Raw genomic sequence first — 15,724 nt, 5'->3', positions numbered from 1 at the left:
GGAAAAAACAGTTTCCAGGCTCAGTGCTTCTGTAGTATAGAGAAAGTTTAAAATGTCAGGGATGGAACTCTAACAATATCTGGTAATTTCTACTCTTTGGATATTCAGTGTCCATTCACAATCCTTGGCCCATCATTAACCTTCCAAACAATAATAATACCAAAAATGCGCTTCCAAGTAGCACAATAAAACTATATTTCATACTAACAAAGACACATGCAACTTCTCTCCTGAAAAAGACAGACAAAAATTCCCATAAATTACTGTATCAACATCTGAGTAATATTCATTTATTTTGTAGCTCAGGCACAACCCCTCTTTTATAGATAATTTATAACGTAAACAATAAATGATAATGTTAATTCCAACCAATGCATATCATATAAAACAGTAGAGAAAGGGGGAGAAAGAAAAACACTTAATATACAGAAGTGTGTGTGTGTGTGTATATATAAATAGAAGTGTGTTTATATATATATATAACAAGGTGAGGATTTTAAAAGCATACATAGTTGCCCTTGATTCTGAAACTGTTCCCAAAGTCAGAATTGTCAAATTTGCTTCTCCTACATTCCATTTTGCCTTTTCCCTTAACCAGTACCGAAATTTGTCATTGTTGAAAGACAGTTCATGGATCTCTCACTTCGCTATACATCTTTTGAGCACAGACACTGAAAGTAGTTGTTCTGGGATTCTTTTAAGGGATAGTTGCATAGCGAATCACCTTTGAAGACAGAGATAGGATATCCCTGCAGAGCAAAAGGTAGATTTACTTATTGTCCAGGATAATAAAGACAATATCTCTCACTGGCACATGGCCAAGCAGGCTTACAGCCCTTTATAAAGGACTGAGGTTTCCTACGCTCAGGGTCCTTCTCCTGTAATACAACTTAGTGTGTGTGTACACATTTTCTACCACCGTGTGGGAATTGGTACTTGAGAACCAGCACAGATGCTGACACTCTGCCTGTTACTATTGGTAAAAAGTAAAGTCTCTTTTGTTTGCCTATCCCAAGAATCTCATGCCACTGGGCAACATTCATTAAACTGTGACAGGTTAACTTGTTAGCTTGCAGTAAAGTCTCAGGTTCTCCACAACTCTTGACATTCGAGACTCTATACCTAGTGACCTAAACTTTTATTTCTGAAGAGACATTTATTCCTGAAGCGATGTGCGGTCTTGCTGTAGCTAGTCTCCCGTTAACTTTTATCACAAAATGTGGAACTATTAAAAGACAACGCAATAAAACTTTTGGATTCTCAACACACTCCTCTCTGTCTCCATTAAGAAGTAGCACCCTCATTCCCCTTGATAGACATGATCAGTCACATTAACAACTTTATTAACCCCTTTATTTGTTTCTTGATTCAATGGCATAAGAAGCCCAAAGTGGCCAAGTGATAGTCTCAACTTCCAGTTTGATGGAGTTGCTATTGAGTCCTCTAGTAGAAACATTTTTCCCTTGGTAATTAAGACCACAAACTAGCAGAGCTCAGGATAGAAAGCAAAATTTTACAAGTGATCACTAAGGATTAGAGGAGTCACTTCTATTTCTATTCTTTGGTTTCAGAACCTGGTTCCATAAGGAGCTATGACCTATACAACATTGTAATTGAGCCTTCAATAGATCATTTCATCATCCCAGTCATCAGTAGGTAATTTCATCATTCTATCAGGCCAGCTGCTTCTGGGAATTGAGCATATGGAAACACAAGTGAATTCCATGGACATAAGCCTATACATCATTTCTTTTGCTGTTCTTTAGTCAGAGGAAATCTTGCGTGCAAAAGCAAGGTGGTGAATAAAACATTAGATGATGGTGATGACGAAAGCAATGGGCACAAGAAAGACAAATCTGTATCCAAGATATATGTCTATTTCAGGAAAGACTAGGTGACTAGCAGATGCCTCTGGGGAACAGTGTCATACTGGAAGCCCAATATTGTTCTTTGCTGTTAATAAGCTGATTAGTCATCAGTGGTGGCAGCAAGATCAGGCTTGATAAGGGAAATTCTATACATTCCGTCTTTGCATAGCTTACATGCCTGACATAATGGTCAGTTTTAACACACAATTATTGAGTAAGCACTGGGGTGACTGGAGAGAAGCTAACTTATGCCCATAAACTGGATCTTCTGGTCCATGTGATTATGATTACTAACAGACTTTTATGCAGTAGATCCCTATGATCATGAGATACAAAAATAATCCATTGTGTGGCTATTCTGAGTGGTTCATCTTCACATACCTCTTCTTGAGATCTTCTAATGAACCATCTTTCAGTTTTATTCCTTCCAAGTCCCTGATCACTTGACCAAAATTTCAGCTACTACCTACCAATGGCATAATATAGACAGATAGAATCTCAGACCATCTCTTCTTCTAGGCAAAGTGAAAATCCATATTTATGTTTGCACTTCTACCTTCCAGGAGGATGTTTCTTTACCTACTATCCTTCAGGGCTATCTCTGAGTCAGGATAGAATAATGTATCACTTTTGGTACATTATTTGCTCCCCATGATATCATAGGATTGAAGAAAAAGCAGCAATGCCACAAAAGGAGATGTCACATGGGTTTGAGCCACCTGCTCAAGCAGCTTAGCTTGTATCTTGGGATCTGCCAAAGCTCAGCATCATGGAGGACACAATGCAACTGTTTAGGGCTGAACTTACAGCTTGATAGATTAGATCATTCTCAGTTCATGATTAAACAGTTTCAATTGCTTCAAAACTCTGAGTTTTCTCCTAAGTTTCCCAGCTGTCCCAATCTGCATTTCTACCTACCATTATTTCAAGTACCAGTAGATCTGTTGGGTCATAAGGCTAAGTGGTATACCATTGTATTGCCTGAACTGGTTGCAGAACTCTATTTTGTTCTGGGCACTAATCGAAGCTGAAAATCTTACTAGTTATTCAGGAAATGGATTAGAGCAGCACACTCCAATGTACCTCAATGTGGTGTATGTTTATCTAGAATCCAAAGATTCTGTCAGTCACATCACAATCAAGATGGAAATGTGAGAGCTTAATTCTGAGAATTTTTTGTTTCTGATTTGCCAGCAATACTGCATGCTCTCTACAGAGCAATCCAGATAAACCTTTGGCTGCAAGAAGCATTACTTCTTTACCTCCTTTGAGAGTACCAAAAGAGCTTGAAATCCCATACTTTCAGTCTTTTGAGAAATTATAGAATTTGCTAAAGTTTCAGGCAGAACACACATAGAATAAATTGGTATTGTTTACTTCCCGACTCCCATTTTGGGGCACTCTAATATAAGAGGAAGTTTTATTGAAGCACCCTACAGCAAAAACAATTGTTGCCTGACCTTAAATTAGAAATGACAATAATATTAATAGAAGCCTCCATACAGAAACCATTTTGAGATAATCACGTCTTGATTATAAGTACTGACGTTCTTATAGGCATGCAAGCTTTATCAGAAATTCCAGCAAACATTTCAATGCCTGAAATCTATTGTTCTGGATCTAATATGATTCTGGGATAACCAGTTTAAGATGACAGCATTAACAGCCCAATTAAATCACAGTATGGCACTACACTTTTCTCCCACTGTGCAAATTCATTGGAATTCTCCAACGTAATGTCCTTTTCTTAAAAATCTGGAGTTAATGTTTTTGCTCAAGGAAGCTGTAGACTATCAATACTCCGTGGTTCTAGGTTGTTAAATAAATCTTAGAATTCATTCCTTAGCACTTGCTTTTGACTCAAAGAGTATAGATCATCTTGGTTTAACACTAGGTAAAATCTTCAAAAACAAATCATTCTGTAATTACATGTGTGATGTGAAATGAGGCATTGGTGATGTCTGAGTGGTTTTCAGAAAAATGTCAGCAATTAGAGGAAGCTTTCTGTGATGTGACACTAAAATATGACATATTCCTGTGTATATCAGATAATTGATGTATTTTTTTTTTCAGGATACCTGCTGGCAGGGGTTATTTTCATCCCAACCTATTACCTTGGTGATTACGTAGTAATGAATATGATCCTCTTAGAAAGGAGAGAAAGAATTTCCTAAATTAAATCACTCTGACTGGCTGAGTCATATTTTGGGTGGAACATCAATCACAATTTGACCTTCTCTAACAGTGCTGTTTGTAGACTATCACCACCTTTCTAATAAGCATATAAAATAATTGATTTTTAAATTGTCTCATATCAGTGAAGTATGAGCAATGTGTTTCTGCAGAGGGTAAATGTTTAACGAATTCATGATGGATTATTGAGTTATAGCATATCTTTACATATGAGAAAGATAACTCACAAATGGCTTAGCCACAAAGATAAATGCCATAATAGTTCATTTCATATAGATTGGTGAATCTAATATTCTATTGCATTCTTCATTCTTCAAAATTCATTTCCATTGAAAATTTTTCCATTTATGCACCAAGACGTTAAAACAAACAACAGTCACTGTACGTCAGAGGAAAGCAGCCAAATGAAGTAAATCTAAAAGAAAAACAAAAAGGCTCTGAAGCCACTCCTAATGCTTTTCCTTCCTATGTATGAAACTGTCTTGCTTGAATTAATAATCAAAGAAGTCAGCCATTTTAAAGCTGATGTTCAGGACCGTGAAAAATTGAAAGCAATGAAATTAGATTTTTTAAAACCTATTTTTCCCATGAATTTCCATAAGTTGACTTAAAATAGATGGAGTATTTTAAAACAGAAAGCTTCTTTTCTCAACAACTGTATTAGTAAAGACACAAGAAGGAAGAAATCCCTGGGTAGGTTCCTCAAACATTGTGCAATATAGTTAAAGATTTTGACCATAGGTAATCATTATTTGCAATATGTTTTCAAACATGATTACTAAATAAACGTGAACTCAAAAGAAGTGGTTTTCCAAACAGTGCACCTCAGTTCAAATTTCAATAAAGGTCTTATCGCTCATCAGTATGCACTATTTTGTGTGAATTCAATGTCTAAGCAAGATAATTTTCCTCATTTTTAATGTCTAAGTTCTTAAGGTAAAACCATATATTTTGGAACACATCTTAACACCACACTCAATTATTTATAATATGAGACCACCATATCTTAAGAAAATCTCATCAAAAGGTCCTTAAGAGTATTTAGTAACTCAATCCTACTGGAGAGTACTCAAGATAGAGCATCTTGATATGGAAACATATCTTGTATTCTACAGCAAATAACATTCTAGCAAGGTCCCACATGTGGTAGCAGAGGATAAATTTTTAAAGAATTCGAGATAGGCTCCAAATTTATGTTTACTCAGAAATGATGTAATAGCAAAAAAAAAAAAAAATTAAGCATTATCTAAATGTAATGCCAAGGGATGTATGCGCCCCACAAGGTCCACTTTCAAAAGCAAGAAATAGTCAAACATGGTTGAATATAAACATTCTTGATTAAACTGCTCCACTTTTAACTCCTATGCTTTTTTAAATCTTTCTTAAAGGTACTGGCAAACTTACCTCAATAAGTAACCTCCACACCTCAATAGATTAATTTTCATAGCATTATGGATAATTAAGGCCATTATAACCCCTAAAGAAGATGATTACATACATCAGTTCTTGTTGAAAAATAATTGCAGATGAAGACAAAGACAGAGCTAAAGACTGAATCAAATTTATACTTCAAGACAAATGCTGAATGTCTTTTAAAAATAGTTTCCCTGATCTGAACTTATTTTTTCTTCCACTTGCCTAACTCTAAAAATAAAATAGCTCTGTCCAAAAATACATTAAGCTGAGGGGTTTATGAAGGGATCCTAACTCCAATTAAACTCTATGATAGCCTCTGTACCTATGTGTTAGGTTATTTCATTTAATCCTCACAAGAAAATTTAGTGATAGGAATAATCATTCCAACTTTACGAAAATGGAAATAGAGGTTCAGGAAGTGTAGTTAACTTGCCAAGGTCCACAGCCAATAACTGAAAGAAGCAGTTATGTCTGTGTCCAAAATATATTATTCCCAGTACATCACGTTGCTTCATAATCTAGTTATCTGGATTCTAGATATTGGAAGATGCTCAGAATTATGGAAACGTTATTTGTAACTGATCTTTTATACTTTATTCCAATAATTTTATTTACTTATTATTTATTGAGTGGCTACTAACTTCACATCAGATACCATGGTAGGGACAGTAAATACAACGGTGGGCAAGGTATAGCGTCCACTCTCAGGAAACTTATAGTTTAGACTGGCAGAAAAAAAGAAAAGTAGAAAGACAAAATAATCACAAGCCATAATAAATGCTAGAAGCAAACAAACAAAAAGGTGAGCTAGAGAATAACAATGGGATACCTGAATGTTTCAGGTGATTTTAGGGTGATCAGGAATTAGCTATGTGGTCAGGGTCCTGCTGCCAATGCTGGGACATCAGCAACACAGGCAAGTGAGAAAAGAAAAGAAAAAAGAGACAGAGCTGAGACTCAACAGAGCAAACCCACGTGAAAGACAAACCTGTTAGAAGAGAAATCTAGAAGGCCAACTATACTTACAGAAGAACCCAGAAAAATCTGTCTGGATGGAAAAGGAAGGAGATTAAGATCTAAAACCCCTGAAAAAGATGTGACAGAGACTAAGCAAGGCTATAGGCATATTGTCAAGGGAACACCTCAGCCCTAAACAGAAATTGAGGTTCAGTGAGGCAACTGTGCAAAACCTACGAAGGCTGGACCCAAAACAGGGGGCAAAGGAACATGGGGTACATACTGCTAAAGGCATAAGATTCTAGGACTCGTTGTCAATGAAGTAGCCCTCTGGTATGGTTTCAATGTTCCCTCCAAAACTCACGTTGAAATTTGATTGCCAATGTAACAGAATTGAGAGGTCGGGCCTTTAAGAGATGATGAGGTCATGAGGGCGCTACACTCATGAATGGATTATTGCCATTATTGCAGGAGCGGGCTCCTGATTAAAGGATAAGTTTGGTTCCCATTTGCTGTCTGTTTCAGGCACTTGTTTGCCCTTCTGCCATGGGATAACATGGCTCACAAGATGCCAGCACTTGGCTGTCAGACATCCCAGCTTCTATAACTGTGAGTGAAATAAAATGTTCTTTATAAATTACATAGTCTGTGGTATTTTGTTATAGCAGTAAAAAATGAACTCAGACACCTTGGAAGAGGGAGGGCACATCAGAATTATGTAACTAAGGCCAGGTTAGTATCTCAATGATTTCTCATTGAGAATATAAACTTCTCTAGGATGAAGTTAAGGTCCTTGATATGACCAGGCTCCACCTTCTGAGATTTTGATCTGATTAGTCTAGAATGGAGCTCCAGTAGTTTTTATTTTTAAATGAATTTTTTTAATTTTGAGATTATAGAACATTTATATGCAGTTGTAAGAGATAAGATTCTATGTATATTTTGCCCAGTTTCCCCCAATGATAATATCTTGCAAAACTGTAGCACAATATCACAACCAGGATATTGGCAATGATAGTCAAGATAGAGAGCATTTTCCTCACTTAAAAAAACACAAGTTTCCCGTTACATTGCCTTTTATAGTCACATCTGTTTTTCTTTTACCCTCATCACTTCCCTAATCTCTGGCAACAACTAATCTTTTACAATTCCTTTTTTTTTTTTAATTTCAAAATGTTATATAAAAAGAATAATACAGTATCACTTTTTTGAGTTTGGTTTTATTCAGTCAGCATAATTCTGCAGTGATTTTTTTGAGTTATTGTCTGGACCAATAATGTGTTCATTTTTGTTACTGAGTAGAGTATTGCATGATACAGATATATCATAGTTTAGCTATTCATCCATTAAAGAAATCTGGCCGGGCATGGTGGCTCATACCTGTAATCCCAGCAATTTGGGAGGCCAAGGTCAGGAAACTGAGACCATCCTGGCTGACACGGTGAAACCCCGTATCTACTAAAAATACAAAAAACTAGCCGGGCGAGGTGGTGGGCGCCTGTAGTCCCAGCTACTAGGGAGGCTGAGGCAGGAGACTGGCGTGAACCCGGGAGGCGGAGCTTGCAGTGAGCTGAGATCGCGCCACTGCACTCCAGCCTGGGCGACAGAGTGAGACTCCGTCTCAAAAAACAAAAGCAAAACAAAACAAAAAAAAATCTGAGTTGTTTTTATATTTTGAATATTATGAATAAAGCTATTATAAACATTTATGTACGTGTGTTAATGTAAAATTAAGTTTTCATTTCTCTTGGATAAATGCTTAGGAGTGTAATTGCTGGGTCATATGGTTGCTGCATGTTTATATTTTTACAAAACTGCCATGTTATTTTCCACAAGGGCTGTATCTCTTTACAGTTTCACCAGCAATGCATAAGTGATCCAGTTTCTCCACATCCTCTTGAGCAACTGGTTTTGTCAATATTTTTTATTACAGCCCCTTAGTTAGGCATATAATGATGTCACTGTGGTTTACATTTGCATTTCCCTAATGGCTAATAATGTTGAACATTTTTCCATGAGTTTATTTGCCATCTGTATATCCTCTTCAGTAGAATTTGTCTTTGTGCCTTTTGAACATTTTTAACAAAATCATTTCGTTGTGGGTTTGTGTATGTATGTATATATTGGGTTGGTGCAAAAGTAATTGCGGTTTTTGCAATTAAAGGTAATGGCAGAAATTGCAACTACTATTGCACCACCATATAGACACACATTTATTTTATTTATTTATTTTTACTATTGAATCTTGAGAGTTCCTTACTACATTATGTGCCTTACACATAGTTTCTCGCACTATGTAGTTTTTCATTTTATCCTCTTAATAGGAATTTTCACAGAGAAAAAGTTTTTAACTTTGATGAGGTGCAATTTACTCATTTTTTTATTTATGAACAATGCTTTTTGCATCAAGTTTCAGAAACTTTTGCCTACTTCTAGATCCCCCAAATTTTCTCCTGTCCTTTTTTCTAAAAGTCTTACAGTGTTTTACATTTTTAAATTTAAGTCCATTATATATTTCGACATTTCTTTGTATAATGGGTGAGACGTGTTAAGGTACATGTTTATGCCCATGAATGTTCGATTGCCCTAGCAACATTTGTTAAAAGGCTATCTTCTTTCCATTGAACTGCTATTGTGCCTTTGTCAAAAATTCAGTGAGCATACTTGTATGGGTCTATTCCTGGGGTCTCTGTTCTATTCCATATCCTCTGCCACTATGACCCATACTTGACTACTGTGGTTATCCTATTTCAGAACTTCAAATTGGATAGATGGATTTATCCCATGTGACTCTTTTTTTTTCAATACTATTTTATTCTTTTGCCTTTCCATATAAATTTTAGAATAATTGGGTCTATATCTACAAAAAGGTCTTGTTAAAATTTTGATAAAAATTATATTAAACCTCTATATCAATTTGGAAAGAATTGTTTTCTAAACCATGAGCATGGTATGTCTCTCAATTTAAGTAGATCTCATATGGTTTTTTTCATCATCACACTTGTAATGTTTATCATACAAGTCCTGTACATATTGTGGTATATTTTTAACTAAAATCATTTATTTTTAACAATTGCAAATAATATTATATTTTTAATTTTTTGTTCAGGTGTCCATTGTAATTACATAAAAATATAATTAATTTTTGATTCTTGATTTTGTATCCCATGGCCTTTCTGAACTCATGTATTAGTTCCAAAGTGTTTGTAGATTCCTTGAGATTTTCCACATAATCATATAAAAATATAGACAATTTTATTTCATTCTTTTATTGCCTTTATTGTATTTCCTTTTATTTCTTTTTCTTGTTTTATTGCACTGGCTGCTAGACTTTCCAGTAATATGCTACAAAGAGGAGTAAAAGCCAGTAGCCTTGTCTTGTCCCAATCTTAGGGGTAAAGCATTCAGTTTTTCACCATTAAAAATAATGTTAGCTACAGGTGTTTCATATATGCAGCTTATGAAGTGGAGGGAACTCTGTTGCTATTTTTCTGAGACTTTTTAACATGAACAAGTGTTAAATTTTGTCAAATACTCTTTCTGTATCAATTGATATGGTAATATTTTTTTTTTTTTAGCCTGTTAATATGGTTGATTGGTCTTTGAATACTGAAGCAGTGTTACATGTTTAAAATAAATGTCACCTGGTCATGATATACAATTCTTCTGATATATTGTTGCATTTTATTTGCAAATATTTTGATGAAGAAATGTGTGCCTATGTTCATAAGAGATATTGATGTGTAGTTAAATTTTTGTACTGCATTCATCTAGTTTTAGTAACCAGATAATTCTACATTCATAAATTGAATTTCTTAAGTGTTCTCCTCTATTTTCTGAAAGACACTATATAAAATTGATGTTAACTCTTCTTCATACAATGGTGGAATTCTCCAGTATAACCATCTTGTCTAGGGCATTTCTTTTTTGGGTGTTTCTAAGTTACAAATTTAATTTTCTTTATAGTTAGAGGGCTACTCAAATTACCTATTTCATATTGGGTGAGTTATAGTTGTTTGTGTTTTTCAAGCAAGTGGTTCATTTTGTCTAAGCTGTCAATTTTATGTGTGTAAAACTGTTTGCAGCATTCCCTTATTCTTTTGGTGTCTGCAAGGTAGGCTGTAATATGTTCTGTTTCATTTCTGATATTGGTAATTTGTGTCTTCTCTCTTTTTTTCCCTTGTCCATCTTGTTTGTCAATTTTATTGTTTTTTTCAGAGAAACAAGTATTTGATTTATTGATTTTCTTCTACTGTTTTTCTGTTTTAAATTTAATCATTTTCTCATTTCTGTTCTTATTTTATTTTCTTGTTTCTGCTTGCTTTGAGTTTCTGGTGGGAGATTAGATTATTATTTTGAAACTTTTACTCTTTTTGAATAGACAAAAAGTTAAGTAAACAGATAAAGTAAAAAGTAATGTGTAAAGTATAAATTTCCCTCTCTTCATTGCTTTAACTATGTCTTATGAAATGTTTTATGTTGTATTTTTATTTTCATTCCTCTATCTGTGTTTAGAATCATTTCAGATAGTGTTATAATTTCTGCTTCAATGGTAAAACTTAGAAAATTTAAGTGTATTTTTATTTTTATCTTGAAACTTCCTTTTTGATCCATGGATTATTTAGAAGTGAGTTTCCAAGTGTTTGGAGATTTGCCTATTATCTTCCTGTTATCCTTTCTGGATTAATTCTTTTATGGATGGAGAACACACTCTATATGATACCAATTCTAAATTTGCTGATGTTTGTTTTATGGCCTATCTAGGTGTATGTTCTGTGGGCATTAAAAAGAATTTGTATCCTGCTATATTGGGGTGGACCATTGTACAAATATCAATTACATGCTGTTGGTGGATGTGATTTTCAGTTCCTTTACATCCTTAATGGTATTTAGTCTAGTTGCCCTATAAATTGTTGAGAGAGGGGTACTGAAGACTCCAACTAAAATTGTTGACTTGTCTATTTCTCCTTTCAGTTTTATCAGTTTTTGCTTTACACATTTTGCAATTCTGTTGATCAGTGAATACATAGGTTGGTTCAAATATAAACCTGTATTAGTAAATATAGGTTTACTAAGTGTTAGTAAACCTAATATTTAGGATTACTATATCTTCTTGGTGGATAGAACCTTTTATCATTATATAATATCCCTCTCTGTCTCTAGTCATTTTCTTTGCTCTAAAACTTATTTCATATAATACAGCAGCTTCTGCTTTCTCTTAATGAATGTTTTATAATACATATTTTCCCATTCTTTTATTTTCAATCTGTCTATATTGTACAATGAAGTGAGTTTCTTGTAGATAGCATATAGGTAGATGATTTTTTAATCTACCCTACCAGATTTTCTTTTTTAATTGTGCATGAAGACCATTTAAATTTAAGGTAATTATTGATTTGTTAAGACTTAAGTCTGACATTTTATTTTCTGTTAGTTCTTTCTGTTTTAAATTTTTCTGTTTTCTTTTTTCTGCCATCTTTTAAGCTACATTGTTGATTTTTTATATTTTGGAACATTATCTAAATTCATTTTTGATTTATCTACAGTGTTTCTAAGTGCACATCTTTGTATAGCTGTTTGATTGATTGCTTTGTTATATTATATAGATGTAACTTAACATCAGTCTTCTCGTGTCCCCATTTTCTTAGTTTGAGTATGTCTCCCTTTGCCCTAACCCATTTAAAATATAATTGCCTTAATAACTTCCTCTATCTGTGTTTAGAATCATTTCAGATAGTGTTATAATTTTTGCTTCAATGGTAAAACTTAGAAAATTTAGAAGAGAGATTCTATTCTATTTACTCATATTTCTACTTAATGTGTTCTTCAAGTATTAAGAACTACAAACAGGTCCTTCCAGATCAGGCTCTATTCTTTTAGTTCCACTGTCATTGAAACTAATGAAGCAAATATTTTGTGATGGTTTCAATGCCAAAAAAAATCTGCCACATGCCTTTTTAACTCAATCCTACAATTTTATAATGGTATGTAGAAAATTGAAGTTTACCAATGTTCTTTTACGGCTAATTTTATTAGAAGTCTTCTGGCAGTTTGGAAAGTGGGAAGTAGAGGCTGGCTGCAAACAACAAAGCTGATGTAATTAGTTTCTCACAGATCCAACAAGAACAAAAGCATCAAGGTTGGTTTGCTTCTATTATATATGACACTTACTAATAAGCCATGCTATATATAATCTGAATATTTGCGTCCCCCAAAATTTATACATTGAAATACGAACCCCCTAGGTGATGGTGTTAATGGAGGTGGAGCTTTTGGGAGGTGACTTGGTCACGAGAGTAGAGCTTTCATGAGTGAGATTAGTGCCCTTGTAAAAGAGGCCCTAGGGAGCTCATTAGCTCCTTCTGCCTCGTGAGGATGCAGTGAGAAGGCAGCTGTTTATGAACCAAGAGGGCTTTCACCAGAAGTCACTTTTGCCAGCTCCTTGATCTTGGACTTCCCAGCCTCCAATATTGTGAGAAATAAATTTCTGTTGTATATAAGCCATCTAGTTTATGTTTTATTACAGCAACCCAAAGGGGCTAAAATAGGACAGACACATGGGTACACTTCAGGTAAGGGATCCTTAACACCAAAATCTATTTTCATTTATTTATTATCAATGAAATATAGATAGGTAGTCAGGTTAATTAAACTGTATTAGAATAATATAATAAAACTAGAAAAACAAATAAGCCAAATGTGGTTTTTAATTTATTATCAGCAATCTGTCATTCTTTAACTATCCTACCATTTTATAGAAATGAATAGTTGAAAAAAATGTTAAGCCTGTAATTTATTCCACCTTAGGAATTCTTAGGAAACATAAAGCAATAGACAAATCTCTTAAGTATTTATGCCGTATATCAGTGTCATGTCTGAAATTTGGCACAGCAATTTTGAGGTCATGAAGCGTAGAAACTTAAAAAAAAAGATTAACATTTAAAAGTCACATGCAGTTTCTATCTCAGAAAGTAGAATCCTTTTTTTTGCTTTGAGAAACTGTTTTCATCCCAAGAAAACCACGTAATAGGCTCCTAATTACACAAAGATAAACCAAAGTATCTGCCCATTTTTTCTGTGAAAAAAGAAATAATAAAACTACCCATAATCTGAAAGCAGATATTTTAGAGAAGGAAGCTAAATGTTTGTTTGGTATAGTAATATAACTTTTATTGGATCAAAGTTCTAAGCCTTAAGCCTGCAGATTTTATTGCTTTTATGAGAAGAGTGAGAATGTTTCTGCAGGGATTTAGGTGACAGGAATAAATTCCTTTCTTTCTGGACCTTGGAATTGTTGAGTATTCCTAGAGGCAGGGGAAGGGGGTGAGGGTGGGGTTGGTAGGGATTTCTGTATTGCTAATGGAGGACTGAGAATTTGTTTAGAAAGTGCCTTACCTTGTAAGGAAATCTAACCCTATAGGAAAAGTTTCAAAAGTTAGCTGATGGTTTCTACTTCTTCTTCTGTTTTTTTTTTTTTTTTTTTTTTTTTTTTTTGACAGGGTCTTCTTCTGTCACTCAGGCTGGAGTGCAGTGGCATGATCACAGCTCAAGTGGTCCTCCTGCCCCAGCCTCCCAAGTAGCTGAGAGTTCAGACAACAGGTGTGCACCACCACGCCCAGCTAACTTTTTAAATGTTTGGTAGAGACAGGGTCTCACTATGTTGCCCAGGCTAGTCTCAAACACTTGGCCTCTAGTGATCCCCCTGCTTTAGCCTCAGATAGGAGGCCAAAGTCCTGGGATTACAGGCATGAGCCACCACACCCAGCCAGTTTCCATTTCTTAATGGAGAATTAGAGTCAGGCTCTATTTTAATATTGTCAAAGTGGTAAGAATGAGAAACAGCCCCTGCCTACATTGCAGCAACCATAAGCAGAGCCAGCAATGGTGGGGCATAGTAGCTTGATGAGGAAGCAAAGCAGATCATGAGGAAATTTGCCTCTCAGCACGTGGATGCAGAGTATGAGGAACCGCTCATACTTAGAAATGACTAAGGGGCATGATAAAGCCAACCAAACTCTTGGGATCCAAGATTTCTCGGTGTCCATTCTGGAGTGGAATTAGTCTATCTGCACTTTCAACAAGCTCCTGGACGCTTCCAGTGCAGTCAACACTGGGGCCTCATTCTACTGGAGGTCATAAGGCAGTGGTTCTCATGATTCAGGATGCTTAAGGATCTCCTGAGTGCTTGCTAAAAAGACAGAGAGATCCCAGGCCTCCAGTCCAGAGAGACTGATTTATGTCTCTCATTTTAGTAAGCACTCAGATAATGCTGATACAGACAGTCAAGACAACACTTCAAGAAAAATAGCCTAAAAACTTACAGCATTTTTATCAGGTATTAATGTGAGACCTATAGAAAAGAGTCAAGACTTGACTTATTTATTTTCTGTGACTTGACTTATATATTGTCTTATTTATTTTCTCACATAAAATAAGACAATACATTTTAGCTCTTTACATCTCTGGCTAAAACCTATTCTCTAATCAGTGATGACTCTGGAGCTTCATTTTGGAATAATTAGCTTAAATGTGAGCACTAGAAGCTATTATCTTAATGAATTCTTCTTAAATATCAATACAATATGTTCCTGTTTATATTTTTAAAATCAATTATAATTTTTTTTTCCTCCATCCACAATTTTTTTTTTTTTTTTTTTTTTTTTTTTTGAGACAGAGTCTTGCTCTGTTGCCCAGACTGGAGTGCACTGGCATGATCTCGGCTCACTGCAACCTCTGCCGGCCAAGTTCAAGTGCTTCTCCTGCCTCAGCCTCCCGATTAGCTAGGATTACAGGCATGCACCTCCATGCCCAGCAAATTTTTGTATTTTTAGTAGAGACAGGGTTTTGCCATGTTGGCCAGGCTGGTCTTGAACCCTTGACCTCAGGTGATCTGCCTGCCTCAGCCTCCCAAAGTGCTGGGATTACAGCCATGAGCCACGGTGCCCGGTCACAGTATGTTTTGAATGCCTACTATATGCAAGAAATAACGCATAATAGAGAACACAATGTTAATTTAAACAAACTTGTTTCAGGTACTTTAAAACCAGTGAGTTTTTAGAATTAGTGAACTAACACTTATTGGCCTTCTGGCTAAGATAAAGTGTAGATTAGAAGTAGTGATCTAAAGATACCTGCTAGGTATTCTGTTCCATGGAAAATGTGCAATTACATAGGATTTAAAAATAAATATTTTCTTAAATAATGATTATGCACATAATTCCCTCCCTTGTACACTGCAATTGGATTTTAAGTCCTTCATTTATACATTACTGTAAATCTTTTCTATTTGC

General features: G+C 35.1%; 1 long non-coding RNA gene across 1 annotated transcript in view; it reads left to right on the top strand.

Annotated features, from left to right (window-relative positions):
• LOC139355622 (uncharacterized) overlaps positions 1–15,724 on the top strand; it is a 59,623-nt gene that overhangs the window by 32,578 nt on the left and 11,321 nt on the right. Inside the window, exons 2-3 of the long non-coding RNA XR_011606400.1 lie at positions 6,960–7,043; positions 12,471–12,573. This is a non-coding gene — a long non-coding RNA (uncharacterized lncRNA). The remainder of the gene's footprint in view (positions 1–6,959; positions 7,044–12,470; positions 12,574–15,724) is intronic.

This window comes from Macaca nemestrina, chromosome 8, assembly GCF_043159975.1.
Source record: "Macaca nemestrina isolate mMacNem1 chromosome 8, mMacNem.hap1, whole genome shotgun sequence".
NCBI classification, from domain to species: Eukaryota; Metazoa; Chordata; class Mammalia; order Primates; family Cercopithecidae; genus Macaca; species Macaca nemestrina.
Note: the sequence above shows the minus strand (reverse complement) of the source record. Positions and strands in the feature narration are given on the sequence as shown.